The sequence below is a fragment of the Grampus griseus genome (genome assembly GCF_964374135.1).
Source record: "Grampus griseus genome assembly, chromosome: 20".
NCBI lineage: Eukaryota > Metazoa > Chordata > Mammalia > Artiodactyla > Delphinidae > Grampus > Grampus griseus.
This window is the reverse complement of record NC_139014.1, coordinates 409,041-427,819: the sequence shown is the minus strand read 5'-3', so window position 1 is coordinate 427,819 and position 18,779 is coordinate 409,041.

Below are 18,779 nucleotides of genomic sequence, written 5' to 3'. Positions count from 1 at the left end.
CCTGCGGTGTGGGCGCCCCTCTTATTCACGCCTGGGGATGGTTCCGTTTCCTCCACACTCCCCTGCACGTGGGCCTCCCAGACCCCTGCTTGTCACCCACGTGGGAGTTGATTTCGAGCTCTGGGTGAATGGCATCTTCCTTTCCTTTTCATGTAAAACGTGTCACCACATTTCCGCAGCCCCAGTTGCTCTCTGGTGAAAATTAATAGACAAATAATTTTTCACAAAACTAATTAGCAGAGAGGAAGATGCTAACGTGTTTTGCCAACTGTATCTCTCCCCAGCTCACCACCAGCTGCCCGAGGTTGCCGAGGGGCTTGGGCTGTTTGGAGGCGGCGCCGTCAGAAACGGCAGGCACTCCAGCCCACCGGCACCAGACTCCTCTGCAGCCTCTGGCCAGCCATCCACCTACTGGCCAAGCGGACTCTGCCTTCACGATGAATAAAAGCTTCAGCTGGTGGAAAAGACTGTGATGGGACGGACCCACATTCTGGAGTCAGACAGGCCTGGTTGGATTTCGGCACCTGCTATTCACTAGTCAGGGGACTTCCTTAGCCTCAGTGTTCTCCTCTGCAAAATGGGGTTGTGGTGAGGATTCAGTGAGGTGATGCACGGGAAGCCCCAGGGTGCCAGGTAGTGTGACCTCCGTCTCATGGTAAAAGACCCCAAAGCTTTCGGGGTGAAGTGACCTGCCCAAGGTCACACTGTCGGGGAGCTGGGGTGGGTCTCTAGGTCTGCCTAGTGCAATCCTCCTGATCTCGCACTGAGCCACCCTCCAGGTTTACAGAGACGCAGGATGTCCTCTGAAACAGCCCTGGGTCTCAGATCCTGCCTATGGCATCGGGCGGCAGAGGGCAGCAGGCAGCCTTCCCAATTACTGCCCCTCGGTTACTCCTCCATCATGAGATAAGAGAGCAAAGGACATAACTATTAACATTCTGGGAAGTCAGAAGTGAGAAATGGCGTCTGTACAAGACTATTCATTGCAGTGCTGTTTGAAACAGCAAAACAGTCTAGATGTCCATCTAAAGGGGACTAGTTAAGTCAGTTACGGTGCACTCATACCATGGAATGATATGCATGTTTGAAAATAACCAGGAAGCTCTCTGTGTGTTGAAATAGAAGGATTTCTAGGATTTAGTGTTATGTGAAAAAAAGCAAAGGGCAGAAGGGTATGTTAATATACTATTTTTGTATAAAAAATTAGGGAAAACCCATCATCTCTATTTGCATTTGCACATGCAAAAATAAATCCTGGAAGGACGAATAAAAAACTAAAGTGGTCTCCTGGGGAGGCCGGGGTGGCAGAGGGAGATTTCATCTTTTACCCTTCCTCTAGAGATGTTTCCCCCTTTTCTTAGCTTTTTATTTTGGAATAATTATAGACTCACAAGAAGGTGCAGCAATAGTGCAGAGAGGTCCCGTGTACCCTTCATCCAGATTCCTCTAAGGATAACATCTCACATATCGGTCCTACTTTATCAAAACCAGGAGATTGCACTTTTTTCCCCTCTGACCATCTCCTTTAAAAAAAAAAAAAAGAGATTTTAAAAAATTGCTGTAAAATACACATAATGTAAAGTTTGCCATCTTAGCCATTGTTAAGTGCACTGTTCTGTGGCATTAAGGACATTCCCATTGCTGTGCGACCATGACCATCACCCACAGAATGCTTTGCATCCTGTAACACAGACTCTGCTCCACATGAGGCGCTAACTCCCCCGGCCCCTGGCAACCACCGTAACACGTTCTGTCTCTGTGGATTTGATATGTATATGGGGTCATACACGGCTTGTCCTGTTGTGACCGCCTTATCTCACTGGGCAGGATGTCCTCAAGGTTCATCCAGGTGTCAGAATCTCCTTGCTTTTCAGAGCTGGGTCACATTCCGTCCTATGGGTCAACCACATCTTGTGTATCCTCTCACTCACCGATGGACACTTGGGTTGCTCCTGGCTCCACGTGTTACCCAGAACGACCCCCCTGAGGTGGGAATGCACCCTCCCTCCTCCTTTGCTTAAATATGTAAATGAATGCCCTGCTCTCAGCCTGATCTACAAGCCCCTCTCCATCTGGCAGCCTTCCCTGTCCTTCTCTTCCGCCACCTAGAACACAGTAGGTGTCCAGTTAATTGTTGAATTAAATGTCCTCACCCTTCTTCTTGAACTCCGTTTTTTTTTTTTTTTGCTCGATTCATCAGGGGACCCATTCTCTGCCTGGACTGTTCTCTCCCCACCCCGCCTATCAGGTCCTGCTAAACCGCCCTGATCTCCCCAGATGTCACTTTAAATGTGCCCTCCCCAGGGAGGCTTCCCAGCTGCTCGGTCGGCCCAGCTGCCTGCGGTGTGTCACACGATGCTCGTGGCCCCTACCTGTCACTGTGTGTTTTCTGCCTGTCTGCCCTGCTCGGTGCTAACAGCGCTGAGACCTGCCTCATGGATTGTCGCACACCCCGTCATCTCTCCCTGAGGACCCGAGAAGTGAATGGTGATGTGCAGAGGTAACAGAAAGCCACCCACCCTCCAGAGAACAGAACATAACCCCCTTGGCTCTGCTCCCCTCTCTTGGAAAGACCGAAAGAGCTACGTAGATAGGCATCTAGACAATGCACTGTCCCCTGTTGCAAAGTCCTGGGGTCCACGCTTCCTTCACAAGGGGCACCATCGAAGCCCTGCTAACAGAGGGACAGCCCCTCCCCGAGCAAGGTGGCACCAGCCGCCCCTGAGGAAGACCTCAGCTGCTGGGGAGGGGCGCGTGCTTCTTGGGGCAGACAGGAGGGGCTCAGCAAGCGCCTGGAAAGGCTCCATGGGGGGTGAGCCCTCCTCTCGCGGGATGCGGTTGGGGCCACGTGCTCAGTGAGCCTCCTCCTGGGAACCGCCCTGTGCGTCCTACCCAATGGCACACTCTACAGAGCCGGGCGTGATGCAGGGGCCCCCGAGGCAAGGTCACGGCTGCTCCCCGGTCATCTTTTGGGGCCTGGGGGGCCTGGCCCCTCAGGGAACGGGCATGATCTCTCAACCCTGGTGGCAGGGGGACCCGCGTGGGGGCCAGTGGACAGCTGTGTTCCCTGACTGCTCAGCAGGCTTTCAAGAAACGGCCTTCAAAACAGAAAAGTGGGGACCGCATGGGACCCAGAGGAGCAGGGAGGGAAGGAACAGACACGTCTGACACCAGCCTGTTGACCACGGATTCCATGAAGACCTGTGATGAGACCCTGTGCAGGACCCAGGAGCCCTGGGAAGCCACGACAGGAAGACAGCAGAGACCCCAGATGCAGACGCTGGCTCTGCCACTTCACAGCGTGGGGAGAGCTGCTGGCACCTTTGTGCTACGGCTCCTGTCCCTAGAATACAAAGGCTCGCCCCGTACTGGGTTATTGGGCTGTCGGGATGCTTAGGAAAAGCGCTGACTCAGAGAGAGCACTCAGGCTGCTGGCCCTTACGTCCATCAGCTTGTTCAGCTGGAGGATAAAAGGTTGGGTCAGATGCTCTCTGAGCCGCCCTCCAGTAACCGTGTGTACATCAGTTAGGTTATTCTGGTTACACGCAGTGGACTTGCAACTCTGGCTGAGCTCTGCAGAAGGGGATGGGGGAAGGGGGTGCTCACAGAACTGGGGGGCAAGAACCAGAGAGGGTCTGAAATCAGGGTGGTGGACCCCACTGACACCCTCTCCAGGGAACTCCTTGGCCAGCAGAGAGCAGGGTACCCAGATCAACCACACCCCAAGGCTGCGCTCAGGGGAGACCAGGTCCTCCAGGGGCGGTGGGGTGCTGTGGCCCACAGAGAGGGGAACGAGAGCCCTGGGGACAGAACCCCTGGGTGGTGAGACTGAGGGTCTGGAAGCTCTGACTTCTGGCTCTACCCAAGGTGATGAACAACCTGGGAAAACCAGGCGGGTTGCCGTTGAGGCTTTGAGACGCTGTGTCTCCCCATGGCCACTTTCCGGGGGTGGGTTTTCCCTCAGCGCCAGAAAGCTCTGTCTTGGAGGATCCCGCTTGCTGGGAATTCCTGGCGGTCAGCTCTGACACAGTGTCCAGCACACACAGGTCCTTGATAGAAGCCAACCGATGGAGACGGTCAAGTAATCCCCGCGCAGATGAAATTTCCAGACTGACAAAGGGGGGCAGCAGCATCCTGCCTCAGAGGAGCGCAGCGTCCGTGAGGGCCGGGTGGTGGGGTCTCCAGACCGACGGGGGCTCACTTCCCTGTTGATTTCAGTGCTGATTTCTGAGCCCGGGTGTTCAGCTCCGGTGACTGACTCGCTTTTCTGACCCTCCGCTTCTTCACCTGGAAAACTTCATCGGGGCTGTTGTGAGGTTTGACGAGTTAATCGTTCATTCCAAATATTTGTTGAGCATCTCATATGTGTTGGTCACAGTTCCGGTGCCTGAGATACATCAGTGATCAAAATACACAGAGACCCCTGCGCTCACACAGCTTACATTTTAGTGGATACAAACAGAGCCATGACCACCAGGTAGGTGCTCTGCTTCTTACTAAAGTGTGAGTGACTTTCAGCACGGTTGGCTGGCAGCTCCAGGGCACCTCTGTTGGTGTGCATTCATCACGACTGATCACAAAGATTCCACCTCTTTTTCTGGGCACACAGGACTTGCTTTGACCAAAGCAACAGAAGCAGAAGTAACAGGGTCTTAATACATACATAAAAAAATACATATTAAACCCAACATAGCCATAAATAAATAAATATTTTTTAAAATTTTAAAAAAAAGGAAGAAGAAGTGATGGGGTCCTGGGTGGAAGCTTTATGAACCAGTGCACAGTGCTGGGTCTCGTGGATGCTGTGACCAGGCAGGTCCCTGGTGACAGCGCCCCTGTGGGGACTTCTCAACTGCCCTCCCTGTCGGCCTTTCAAGTGGGCTGGTAGCGTGAGAGAGACATAGGTTTTCTGTGGCATTAAACCACTGATTTAATCTGGGACTTGAGGGTTGCCTACGATGGCAGTGTTGGACGAGCTGCACTGATGGATAAACGCCCCCCCCCCACACCCGCCGGGGCATTGCAGAGATTCCCACAGTCTCCTTTCTGTAGCTGCGTCTTAGCAGGTCCACAGGAAGCAGAAACTTAAGAAGGTCGGTCCCCAGGCAGAGAACGCCAACACAGAAATCCTGCTTTCCTCACTTGCTCTATCCATCCAGGCAGGCTGGACAGCCGCCAAGTCTCAGATTCACTCTGTGTGTAAACAGTGGCTGCAGCTCCACGGGCACTGGCTCCAGGAGGGTCAAGAGACTGCAGATTCCAGCACAGCCTGGAAGCGGCTGGACCTGCACCCCCTGCCCCCAGCCCAGCCATGTCTCCAACCGTGGGTCCCTCCCGAGACCTCTCATCCCATCACCCCAGGACATCTTCCCTCTTCCCCTCTCCTCTGACCCAGCCCTATCTGCTGCTGTCTTTCTATCTCTATTTACTGGGGCCATTATTTCAGAAAAGAAACTCCTACACACAACCCTCCTCCCACCACCTCTGATCCCCTCCCTGTTCAAAGACAGGCGGCTCAGATAGGGTCCAATCTGGAAAACATAAACACTCTGAATAGCTAAAATAGAGAGAATTGAATCCAGGGAATTGGTTCCATAGGAGGTAGAGTCACTGGGAAGTGAACTGTGATAGTCAGGGAGCCGAGGCCAGCAGAGCAGGGAGCCGCCCTCTCCGCTGGGCAGAAGGGATGGAGAACGGGGCCTGGGGTCAAGCGGGGAAACCTGGGGCCGGAGCAAGGAGATGCAGGCCCTGGAGACAGAGAAGAAGGCGGAGGGAGACCCCTACTTCTCCCTCCCCCCTGCCCTCCAGGCCCCTCTGGTGCGTCCCACTGGCGGAGTGAGCTAGGAAACACAGCCTCAGAGACGGGGGAAAGGCAAGCTGCGGGTAGAAGGCACTGAGGTCGGAAATCAGCGCACCCCCATCCAGCACCCACGTCCCCATAACCTTCTTGGGTGGAGGCTGCTTCTTCTCTGCAGCCCACTCACCCCAGGGCATGGGCCTCTGCCGCTTTTTCCTCTGAACCTTTCCATCTTGGTTGATGACACTGCTGACTCAATACCCATTCCCAATCCCTTTCTTCCTTACTTGCCTCCACTATTGGTGATGGAAATTTAAAAACTCACTTTCCCAGCCTTCTTGCAGCTAAGGATGGCCATTGACCTATAGGCAGAATCTTCTGGAAACTTTGTTTTTCTTGATTAAAGGAAACAGACATGGCTGCGACCACCTCTTTCCCCTTCTTCTGGTCTTGAGTGCCATGAAAACGTCTGGAGCAACAGCAGCCATCTTGCAACCATGAGGTTAAAGAGCCCATACGTTGAGGATGGGGGAGCAGAAAGAAAGACCCTAGATCTTTAATGACACTATCAAGATGTTAAACCAGCCCTAGATGGCTCACCACCAGACTTCTTGGTGTACGGGATAATTAAATGCTTTTATTGCTTAAGTCACTGTTAGGTTTCTATGTCTTGCTACCAAGAGCATTCCTGAAACAGATAGGGGCAATCTTACCTATACAGCTCCACAAGCCGGGATCCCAGGAATAAAATCCACCCCCTCCTTCCTCACCCGCCATGTCTCATAAGTCCCCTGGAGATCTCACCTCCTTGGTGTCTTACCTCCTCTCTCCTGGCTACGCTCACAGCTCATGTCAAAGGTCAGGTTCTCATGCTGCCCCTCTCCCTCTCCTAAGCCTCACCCCACTGCAGCCAGAGGGATCGTTCTAAAATGCATACATTGCACATTGAGGAGTGTCCCTTTTTGGCTTCAAAATTTATATAGGCTCCCCACTGCCTCCAGGATAAAACTTAAATGCTTAGCAAAGCAGACACAGCCCTCAAGACCTGGCTCGTGAACCTCAGCCATTCCTCTCCTTGAACTTCTGCTAACGGTTCCCTGAAGTCGCCATCTGGCCACGTACCCCAAGCCTTGGCATAGTCTGTCCCCCCAGCCCTGGTGCAGAGGCCGGCCCAGATCCAGGTGGGATCTGGACCCGCTTCTTTCGCTGTTCACGCCACGCTCTATCGCTCTTTTACTGGCCTGCTTTTTCCTTCCTCCTTTACCAGAAAGCCAGCTCCTTGACAACAGGACCGCGTGTGTTATTCATCTCTGTACCCCAGTGCCTGACACACTTCAGGGACTTGATAAATTATGTGGAGTAGGGAGTGAATGAGTGAGTGAATGAATGGGGCCGTGCATGCAGGAGCCTGGGAAGTCAGCTGCTGGGAGGAGCTGACGTTTTGTGTTTTTGTAGAGAGGAGAGAATGGCAATGACCTCAGCCTTTGAAAACCTGCTTAATAACCCAGCTTCCCTGGAACTTTGCCCAGCAGCAGCTTTGGGGAGGAGAACACCCTGCCCACTTGCAGACAGAGCTGAGTCCGTTCTCCTGAAATAAATTCTGTCTCAAGCCACCTGTCATCAGTGAACCATCTTGAAGCGTGATTTTCCCAGAAACGTTACCATTTGTCTTGGAATGCTTGAGGGGAGGTGATGGCGAGTTGGGATTCATCTCTGAGATTCCTTTGAGGCGTCCTGTTCCCTTTCCTTCTTCTCAGAGGGGAAGATGGCTCAGGGAGCTCTGAGATTGACACACCTGTCTCCCATGAGAGAGGAGTGATGGGGTGAGAGCTGGGGATCCTCTTAACATACAAAGCGCCCTTTGTCCTGCTGGTGAATAAATGATTATCACGTGGATTACACATGTGATGCAGCCACATGGCCCCAAAACCTCCCAAGTCGTAAAAGAAGGCTTAATAAAGAATTATGGGACTGGCAAAACGAAAAGTGGGATCAGCGAGTTCCCTTCAGATGAGAGCTGCTCATAGAACGTTCGTTGTCTTAGCCCCGCCACGCACGTGTGTGTGTGTGTGTGTGTGTGTGCGCGTGCCTGTGTGCATGCGTGTGTGTGTGCGTGTGTGTTTTGGGAGCAGGGGGGCCTGTTTTCTGAAAAGTGGCCATCGTCACCCTCTAAAGAGTCTCCCACACAGCTCACTGCTTCCCCTGTGTCTGTTCCTCCCCTTGGGGAATTGCAGGTGACACCAGCTCAAGGGCACGGTGATAAACTCCAGCTACAGTCCCAGCAAGCCCACCTCTGTTGAAGCATTTGGACGGTCGAAGCCCTTCTCAGCTGCAGCTGCAGTGTCAATGCGATTTTAGGTTTCATTGAGGAAACGGCAGTTCCTTAGCTGATGTATTCAATCAGTTAGACGCCAGTGGCCATGGAGGCCACACCAGCTTCCCAAGCGCCCGTCACAGGGACCATGAATCACACAGTGTCAGGGTGGTGTTATTCACTCAATTCTGAGTGACGTGTCCTGAGAGCTGGAGCTGGGCACGATAATAAACACGGCGTGTGTCCCGGGACCAGAAGGGGTTGGGAAACGGTCTGGGATGTAAGTGGCTGCTGTCCCTCTGCTGGTTCTTTCTCGGTTCGGTTTTATGGAAATCTCTGTCCGAGACAAACACCCAGTGCCGCCCCCTACCCCGTCCGAGCCCAAATGTCTCCCCCTCTCCATCCCACTGCCCCTGCCCAGCCCAAGCCAGCACCTTCTCCTGCCCAGATGCCCACAGCCTCCCAGCTCAGGGTCTCCTTCTAGAATCCTCTGCTCTCTGCTCCATGCTGATGCTAGTTTCAGCTCTCCGAAAGGTTTGCCCATGTCGCTCAGTTTCTTGCTTCTAAATTCCTTCGATGACATCCCACCCTTTCAAGCAAAGATGCAAAACCCTTTGCGACCCAACTCTTGAGTCCGTGCCCACCTCAGTCCCCTCCCCTCCTGCAGCCTGTCCCCACCACCCCCGATTCCCCAAACGCTCCTGCCTCCCTCGAGCAGATCTGTGCTGAGCTCCTGACCTGGAAGTCAGCCCTGTGCTCTGCTCACCGCTGGGGCGTTGCGTAACTGTCTGGGTCCCCACACCTCCACCCAGACTGGACTCCCTCAGCCCCTGCCTTGCCCGTCACAGCACTTGGATGTAGAATCTGTTGTCACCTGTCTGCCTCCCCTCCTGGCTGGGAGCTGTCTGGAGGCAGACTCCAGCCTTTGGCTGGTACCTGTAGCTCAGTTGAATCGCTGTCTGTGAAGGGATGGGGATTCTGGCGAAGGAAAATGTGTATCTTCTGGTCCTGGTGCTGGAGGGCGCCGGTGAGAGACGGTGTGAGCCAGATGGAAACAGGAGAGGAAAACAGGGCAAGAGAGGGCCCCCAAACCAGGAGCAAGGCCAGGCCTCTCACCTGCATTTTGCTGTTCAGTCTGGCAAGCACGCAATGACTCGGGAAGCAGGTCTGGCTGGGAGACAACCCAGCTCTGAAGGCGGCCGCAAAACGCCGCTTCCGAAAGTGGCCGCCCCAAAGCCCAGGGCCCTCCCCTCTCAGTAGAGCGAGCCCCCCGGGACGGCTCTCAGGCCCTCCCCTCTCGGTAGAGCGAGCCCCCCGGACGGCTCTCAGAAGGGCCCACTGGAGGAGGAGTGACAAGGCAGGACCCAACTAGTAGAGCCGCAGAGGACGGTGGGGACCTGCTCCAAAGGACTGAGGGTCCCTGAGTTCAGTCACAGGAGGAGGGAATTCGGGCTCCCCCTCAAGGCCCACCTGCGGGCCCCGTGGCTTCGGCTCAGCTGAGCGTCTGCACTTGACCTCAACCTTCCAGAGCCCGGACTGCGGGTCTCCACCGACCTCCCACCTGCCCAGAGCCCTTCTGGTTGCTACACGAAGCCAGAGCCCGAGCCCAGCCCAGGGCCGGAGCATCACCAGGGCAGCAACCCGCTGTTCCTTCCGCGGCTCGGGCCACCCAGGCCTCAGCCCGCCAAGGACAGGCTCGCCCGAGCAGCCCCCAGGCCTGGGGGTGTCCGTCCGCCTGGGAGGGCCAGCTGCAGCCCCCTCCCCGGGGATTGCTTTGTCCGCAGGCTCGAGAAATGCATTAAATGCCTGTCTTCATTCTGGCTGGTGACCCATTTCCTGCTTTTTTATATTAGAAAATAATGGCAATTATGCCTTCAATACTCAATTTTTACAGTTCTCGTTGGACTTTTGAAGGGACAGCAGGCCCGGCACTCGGACTGTGACCACGGCTCCTCGTCCACCGCCTTTTTTCCTCGGGGCCCCTTGAGGAGAGGAAAGCGTGTGTTGGGGTGCAGGCCGGTCCCGGGAGCTCTAGGGCTTATTTGAAGCGGGTCAGGCAACTCTAGGTGTCCAGACTCAGCCGGGATGAGCGGAGGGGAGGGTGGCCCAGCTCTGCCCAGGGCCCCGACGAGCTTTGGTTTCTCTGTTTCGGACTTGCTTCGCTTCTGCCTGATTCCTCTGGTCGGGCTCATCAAAACATGTCAGTTTCCTGCTCAAAACCTTTTGAGGCCCCCTGCAGCTCTCAGAGAAAATTCAAGCCGCTTAGGTGAGTTCAACAGGCCTGCTGCGGGCTCAGCGCTCCGTGCCTCTGCGGCCTTCCCAGCCCCCGCCCCCTGCTGGCTCCCTGGTCCGGGCTGTCCTCCCCCTGCCCCTCTCCCACTGGCCAGTCCTTCCGTCCGCCCCCAAGAGGCCCGGCTGCCCCTTCTCTGGACTGCAGCCCCGGGGTGGGGATGTGGGTAGCACGCCTCCCGGGCACTTGGAGTGTCCTGGGGCTGATGTGACAGATCACCACACATTTAACGGCTTAAAACAGCACGGGCTTATTATCTTACAGCTGTGTGGGTCTCCCTGGGCCAAGGTCAATGTGCCGGCAGGGCCGTGCTCCTTTCCTGAGGCTCTGGGGGAGCACCTTTTCCATCCGTTCCAGCTTCCAGGGGCCACCTGCCTTCTGTGGCTCAGCCCTTCCTTCATCTTAAGAGTCAACAACGGGTTCAGCTCTTTCAACATCACGTCACTCTGACCCTCTTCTGCTTTCAAGGGCCTGTGTGATTACACTGGGCTCACCCTGCTAACCCAGGATCACCCCGCGTGCAGGTCATCTGGTTAGCAACCTTAATTCCAGCTGCAGCCTTGACCCCCTTATCTCGTAACATATACATATGTTCACAGGTTCCAGAGGTTAGGACGTGGGCTTCTTTGTGGAGCCGTAATTCTGCTTCCCACAGAGGGGGTTCGATAAATGCACACTGCACAAAGACGAAGGGTGAAATGAACCTAAAAACGTCATGGACCACGGCCCCCAACTGCCTGCCTCACGAACATTCTTTGTGCCTCTTAGTCACTTAAAAGTGCTTCTGTAGAACCACACGCTCTACAGATCATCTGCTCGGAGAAAACCAGCCGAGGCTGGGCTGTCCCCTCACGAGGACCCCTGCGTTCCACCAACAACGTGGCCAGGTCAGGGTGCCTGACCCCATCCTCCTCCATCGCGGCCCTCCTCCCGTAAGCAGGTCACCGCTCCCCACGAATCCCAAACGCACCGTTGAGAATCACCTCTGAGACTTCACTCCCCCGTCTGATACTTTTGGTGAACTCTCCCAGCGCAGGTGGGTGGATGCCACCCTGGGAAACCACATATCGATAAAAATCTGAATTTACCAGGAGAGTCTTCTAGAAGTTGATTACTCATTACCAAAGGACCTGGCACAGAGGAGTGTTTTAATACAGGAGCTGTATTAAACTGTACCACTTTGAGAGGGTCGGGAAGCCTTGTCAGGCGGGCACCAAACATTCTGCCACCCGTAGGAGCCAGGGAAGCAATGGAAACGACAGATCAGGCTGGGGAAGGTAGCCCAGCAGCCAGACCGATGCAAGCACGCACACGTCATTTTATGCTGGTGACGTGAAACATTTCACAATATTATCGCTGATTCTATTTGGACAGCTCCTTCTCTCAAGCCCAGACCAAAGTTGGCTCGCTCTTTTTCTCCTTTCGTCTTTCTATGTTTTCCTTGTGAGAAAGAACCAGGACCAGTTGCTATAGCAACCAATTTATTTCTGCAAGTGCATTTAACTTTCATCCAATGTTCTGTTGGACAGGAAGTTTCTCCTTCTGGGGGACTGACTTCCGCAGTCTTCCGCACGCTGGCTCTAAACCCGCAAACCCTTCTCCTGCTGCTGCCTTAAGAGTTAATGCACATATTTACTCCCCAGGGGAAAAAACAAACTTTAAATAAAAGGTTTTTGGAGGAGAGAGAAAAACAAAGTAATTACATTTCCAAGTCTGCTGTCATGAGACAATAAGCTTGTAGGGTCTCTGGAGAAGGTTGCCACCTGAGTGCGGGCTCTCTTTTCTCCTCTCCTCCCCCACAGGGTTCAAGGAAGCTATTCATTTACCTTTTCACTCAGCAAATATTTATCGGGCTTTTCTCTCTGCCAGGTCCTACGCTCGGTGGTGGAGAATCAGAACTGAATAAAACAGAGACGGCCGCTGCCCTCCTGGGCTTTGCCGTGTGTGGGAAAGACAGGCATGAAACGTCTCCCCCTCAATCACTAAGTGACGGTGGCGATCACAGCCGAGAAGAAAAGTACATGAGGAAGAAGAAAGAGGTGCTCAACCCCGGCCGGACGGTCTGGAAAGGCCTCTCTGAGAAGGTGACACTGAAGTTGACACCAAGAGTCCAGACCCGCAAGGAGAAGAGAGAACTTGCTAGATAGACAGCAAGCCAGGTGTGTGACAGCCTTGAGCTGGGAAAGAGCTTCCAGGCTAGAAGGGAAGGTGAGCTTCAACCAGCCGTGCAGGGAGAGGGCAGCAGGGGCGGGAGGGCCCGGTCGGGCCTTAGTGTTTGCCTCTCCGGGCTGGGAGATCTGGGACTTGGCGTCAGCAGCAGCGAGGTCACTAGCATTTGTCCGGAGCCCTCTGGCTGCCGAGGTGAGTGACTGCAGAGGACGCGGGTCGAGGCCGCCTGGCGGAGGTGAGTCAGCCAGAGCGGGCGATGCCGCTCAGGTGAGAAGCAGCTCTGGAAGAAGACAGGCTCCGTGGCGCCAGCGCCCTGGGCACAGTGTCCCCTGCGGGCCTGTGTCTGCTCCAGAGCAGAAGGTCCGCGAGGGCCAGGCCCTGCGGTTCCGACTGGGCAGCCCAGTGCCCCCTGCCTGTGGGCCTCACAGATGTGCCACGTTAGTTTCCTGGGCCGCAAACTGCCACCAGCTGGGTGGCTTAAACGTCACACGTGTATTTTCTTGCACTCTGGAGGCTAGAAGTCCAAAGTCAGGGTGTCGGCGGGGCGGGCTCCTTCTGGACGCTCGGAGGGGGAGCCCGTCCCGTGCCTCCCCTCCAGCTTTTGTAGCTGCTGGAAACCTTGGCCGTCCTGGCCTCGCAGCGGCCCCTGCTGTCCTCTGTCCCTCTGTCTCCCCCGATCTCTTGTAGGAACTCTTGTCCCTGGGCCTAGGGCCTGCCCCGCATCTGGGATGGTCTCGTCGCAAGGTCCTTGATGACGCCTGCAAGGTCACCTTCACAGGTTCTGGGGGTGAGGACACGGGCGTGTCTTTCGGGGGTGCCACCGTGCAACCCACAACATGTGTCACCTGGGTCAGTAAATAAGTGCATCACGTTCGCTCCGCTTAATCACTTGTCAAAGAGAATGCGACCAGCCCAGGGCCAGATGCCAGGAGGACCCTGTGGGACGAGGTCGGATGAATGAAGAACCAAGTGTAGGTCAGGCGCTCCCTCCGAGAGCCAGTCCTGATAAACAACTGGGTCTACTGTGTAGCACAGAGAGCTGTGTTCAGTATCCTGTGATAAACCGTCATGGAAAGAATATTTTTAAAAAAAGAATGTATATATATATATTACTTATATTACTTATTACTTACATAATTATATATTATATATATATAACTGAATCACTTTGCTGTACAGCAGAAATTCACACAACATTGTAAATCAACTATATTTCAATAAAATATATATATATATATAAATGATGTATTACTACAAAGAAAAAGAAAGAAAGAAAGAAAATCCTTTGCTTCTGAACCAGCCCTATTTTCAGGGTGTTTTTAATTCATCATCAGTTTCCCTAAGTCGATCTTTTAGAATTTTGTCCAGAACCCAGCATTTCTGACTGGTAGAACTGACTCACTGTCAATATACAGACAGAACTTGACACAGAAAGACAGACTTCACGTCCGACCAGTGGACACGGACCCAGCCTGTGGTTGAAGCCCTCTTCCTGCCGAGACTGACAGAGAAACGAGTGCCAGCTCGAACCCTTCCGGAAGCAGTTAATAGTTCCAACATCTGCATTTGAGGAAGAGACAGGCTGTGATGGCTAATTCTCTGCACCATCTTAGCTGGGCTGAGGGATGCCCAGTCAGCTGGTTAACGATGCTTCCTGGGTGTGCCTGTGAGGGTGTTTCCCGAAGAGAAAAGCACTTGTCGGGACTTCCCCGGTGGCGCAGTGGTTAAGAATCCGCCTGCCAATGCAGGGGACACGGGTTCAAGCCCTAGTCTGGGAAGATCCCACATGCCGCGGAGCAACTAAGCCCGTGCGCTACAACTACTGAGCCTGAGCTCTAGAGCCCTCGAGCCACAACTACTGAGCCCACGTGCCACAACTACTGAAGCCCAAGCGCCTAGAGCCCGTGCTCCACAACAAGAGAAGCCACTGCAATAAGAAGCCCGCGCACCACAATGAAGAGTAGCCCCCGCTCGCCGCAACTAGAGAGAGCCTGCGTGCAGCAATGAAGACCCAACGCAGCCAAAAATAAATTAATTTTAAAAAAAAAAAAAAAGAACACTTGTCAGGAGACCAAGAAGAGCCACCCTCATCAACGCAGGGGGGCGTCATCCAATCTGTGAGGGTCCGAAAAGAGCAAAAAGGTGGAGGAAGGGCGAATTCTCTTTCTCTTGCTGAGCTGGGCCATCAGTCTTCTCCTGCCCTCAGACATCAGAGCTCCTGGCTCTTGTGCCTTTGGACTCAGACTGGTTTTCACCACCAGCTTTCCTGGTTCTCCAGCTTCCAGATGGCATATCGGGGGACTTCTCAGCCTCTATATTTGTGAGTCAATTCCCACAGTAAATCTCCTCTTATACACATACAGGTATGTGTTCTATTGATCTGTTCCTCTGCAGGACGCTGACTGATACACAGGTAACAGGAAATGCTCCTCCAAATATCTCGGTCAAGGTCCCCGGGACCACCGTCCCATGCTGGGGAACAGACATCTCGTCACGCCCGCCATCGTTCCTCCACAGTCTCTGCCGCCCAGCCCCCAGCCCCGACTGCAAATGCGCGGAAGGCCCTCTCCTGGTGCGACGGCGCCAACCATGGAGACTAACGAACGGCAGCCACTACAGCTTGGGAGGGCAGTCTGTGCACCCACCTCCCGGGCAAAGATGCCCCGAGCACGTCTGCCTTCGCGGGTTAACCACAGGCACCGACGCTTAGATTAGGGACCCCACTCCTCCCAAGGAAGTTCTCCTCTGGAGACCCTGCCCATCCCGGTGGCTGCCCGGCGGACCATCCTCTCTTCCGGTATGACGAGTCCGCCTCCTGTGACCCAGGACAGACGGGAGTCGGGCCCCTGAGTCGGGCAGGTGACCCTGCAGGAGGGCAGGCAGGAGAGCATGCTAGGAGCCAAAGTCCTCGTGGAGCTCGGAGCTGCGGCTTCTCTTTCCAGGGACGCACAGGCTGGTGTGTCCGGAACTGGTAGTGGCGGGGTGAGGCGAAGGTGGTCTCCAGACCTGGGAGGGACCCCCTTTCAGGTCTCCAGACCTGGGAGGGCCTGGGACGGCTGACCACACTGACCGGCCTTAAAACGCCCCGTCTCTCCTCAGCCGAGTCCCCTGGGAGGTGGAGGCCCCGTCTCAGGGGCCTCCCAGCTCAGGTGTGCGTTTCTCTCCTCCTGGCACGGGTGCCAGCTCTACCCTGTTAGCGCCTCAGCCCCCAGGGCCTCTCTACTCTTCTCCAGGGGCTCACCTAAAAGCCTCTTCAGTCTGTGCTCCACTTGTAATAAAGTCCCAAGGCAGCTGGGTTTAAAGACACAATTACGCATTATGAATAAAGGGCAGCGGCATCTGAGTGTGCCGCACGGCTTCTGTTGGTGACCCAGGCAGGCCCGTCCTCCCCCCGGAGCCGCGGGCGAGCCACGGGCCCCTCGGTGCTGGCAGAGCCTGAACCAGACACAGCCCCTGGCTGCTCTCACGGTGACCCTCCTGCAAAGTGACGAATGTTAACGACCTGCTTCCCCCATCTGCTAGGGCCGTCACTAAGATGCTCCCAAACGCTTCCCAAAAGGTTAGTTCTTTTTTTCTCTTCCTTTTTGCTTTTTTCCAAATATTTATGAAGAGATTTTCCATTTATCCTGACACATCTTCTCCACCGTGGGTGTCAGCTGGGAGGGCTCAGACAACAAACTCCAGAAGGTGTTTTCCCCAAAGCAGCATCTGGCTCCATTGGCAAGTGCAGCGGGCAGCTTGCTGGGGATCGGCCGAGGCAGAGGGAGGAGGGACCCAGGGTGGGCAGCCACGCGGCCCCCAGCCCGGGCCCCCAGCTCTGGGAAGCACGTGGGGTCCGGGCATCGCGAGAGAGCAGGGTGCATCCACCGTTTGATGTCGCACAGCCCCGAGCCCCTGTGGGAGCCCAGGCACGGGACCCTCAGAGCACCCCCACCTGCCTCTCATCCTTCAAGCCCTCTGATCTGATGCCAGAGTTCCTCCACTGTCCCAGGTAAACCGCGCGGGTGGGAACCGGCTCCCTCGTTACCTGTGGGGCAGGGTGCTGGAAGGGAAGGGCTGGCTCGGACCCCAGGTCCCCAGGCGCTCCCATCCCAGGAGGTGGCCTGGAGGTAGAGCCACAGCCCCCCTGTGTCCTCACCAAGGAGCATTTCCCACCTGCTGGGCGGAAAGGCAGACAAAGGGCCACACAGCGTGACCCACCCCAGGGCGGAGGGAGAGCCTCACAGAATCTCCCAGATCACACCCGATTAACAGCTGCCTTCCCCAGTGATCCGAGGGCATAGCCAGCCCAGCTGATGCCAGGACCACCACACACACACCCTCCCGCCATTCCCTGTTAGTTACCACAGAGACGGAGCCAGGCTGCGGGTGCCAGCGTGGAATTCAGCTGAGAATCACTTTCCAGGAGAACTTGGGTCCAAAGCCAGGCTGGCCCTGTGCCCTGATCCCTTCCCAGGCTGTGCATTAGGAATTCCTCGGTAGCTTTAAAAAATACTGATGCCCTGAGTGTGTCCAGAGTGGTCAGACTCTCTGGGAGTGGGGCGTACATTTCTAGGGTTGGCCATTGTCAAGGGTATTCAGGGTTGAAAACTATTGCACTGCGGGAAGCATATGTTCCACGGAGACAGCCAGTTCTAGGCTGGAACGCGAGCTCTTCTATCGACTATCTTTGACCTTGAATAAGTTTCTTGGAGCCTCAGTTTTATGATCTATAAAATGGGGGTGACAACATCTTTCTTGTTATAAAGGGCCTGGCATATTAACTGCTCAGTAAATTAGAGCTTCTGTTAATCACATCCCATCATGAACCCATCTTGTGGGACAGAGATTGTTGAAGCTGGACACGCAGAGGAGCCCAGCAAGGACGCGGGTCAGGGAGCTGAGACGCACAGGACCATTCCCTGCAGAACTGTCTCCGGGTGGAGGCTGAGAGCAGGCAATTCAGCCCCCTGGCAGTGCCATCCCACAGGTGACAGCACTCTCTACAGGTACCGCACCAGCCCAGAGAAGCCTTCTCCTTGAATTTTTAAAAGACCTAGAGCATTTGAAATAGCCCCTCTAGGGAGTCAATTCATCATCCGTCCTCTGTTTACGTGGAAACGGTCTGTTACCAGATCCAGCGAGTATGGAGCCAGAGGCAAGCATCTGCCTGGTGCTGCCTTGCGCCAGGGTGGTGGAGGAGGCCTGAGAAGCGCACAGCCCTTGTGCCGGGAAACAGGTGCTGTGGGCAGACACGCGCAGGAAGACACCAGTGATTCTTCGGACTGCTTCCAGAGGGCCCCCGAGTCCCGGCTGCCTTGTTCATCTGCACAATAAACGTGACTTCTCAGTTCATGTGACGCGCATCTCGCAGTGACATCAGATTTGACGATGGGTGAGGGGTGTGGTCGGGGTCAGCTGGGACCACACTTCTCAGGATCATCTCCTTCCAGTCTGACAGCAGCTCTGGGAATGGGGGAGCACTGAGTGACATGCCCCAGAGCTGTTCCCTCCCCCACTGTTTGCCACCGGCCCAGCTCTCTGGCCACAACAAGATCTCGAAGAGGGTTTTGGCGAAGGACGGCAACGATTTTAGTAATGTCGTTGTCACCCAGAAGCTCCACAGTCATAGGTTCCTATGGGGACAGAAAGCGGAAAGTCAAAATTATAGTAAAGTCAAAATTATAAGTGTGGCTTCTGGAAGCTGACTGCCGAGCGCAGAATCGGGCTCCCTCCTGCACAACCCTGGGAGAAGGACTCACCTTCTCTGAGCCTTCATTACCTCCTCGGTTAAATGAGACCAATCACAGTATCCATCTCAAAGGGTTCTGGAGAAAATCAGGCGCGTTAGTATGCGGTGGACATTCAGGACGGAATCTGATGCTCGCGAAGCGCTGAGGAAACCTCAGCTCTTGGAAACCTCATGTCAGTGCCTCGCCTGGGCTTCCTGAATCTGTGCAGCAGCCCCACGATGAGGCAGGTGCTTCGTTCCCCCTTTCACCAGGGCCCAGAGAGGTGTGGCCGGTAGCCCAAGGCCACACAGCTGCCGGTGGCAGAGCAGGAGTGGAAAGCTTCAGTGCCCCGACTCCAATGACCTGCCCTTTCCTCTTCATGAGAAATGGCCTCGGAGAGGAAAGCAGCAAAGGCCCAGCAGCTCCTCCATAACGAAGAGAGTGGGAGAGAGGAAGCAGAGCGCCAATATTCGGTCGATTTCCATGATCCAGAAAGGT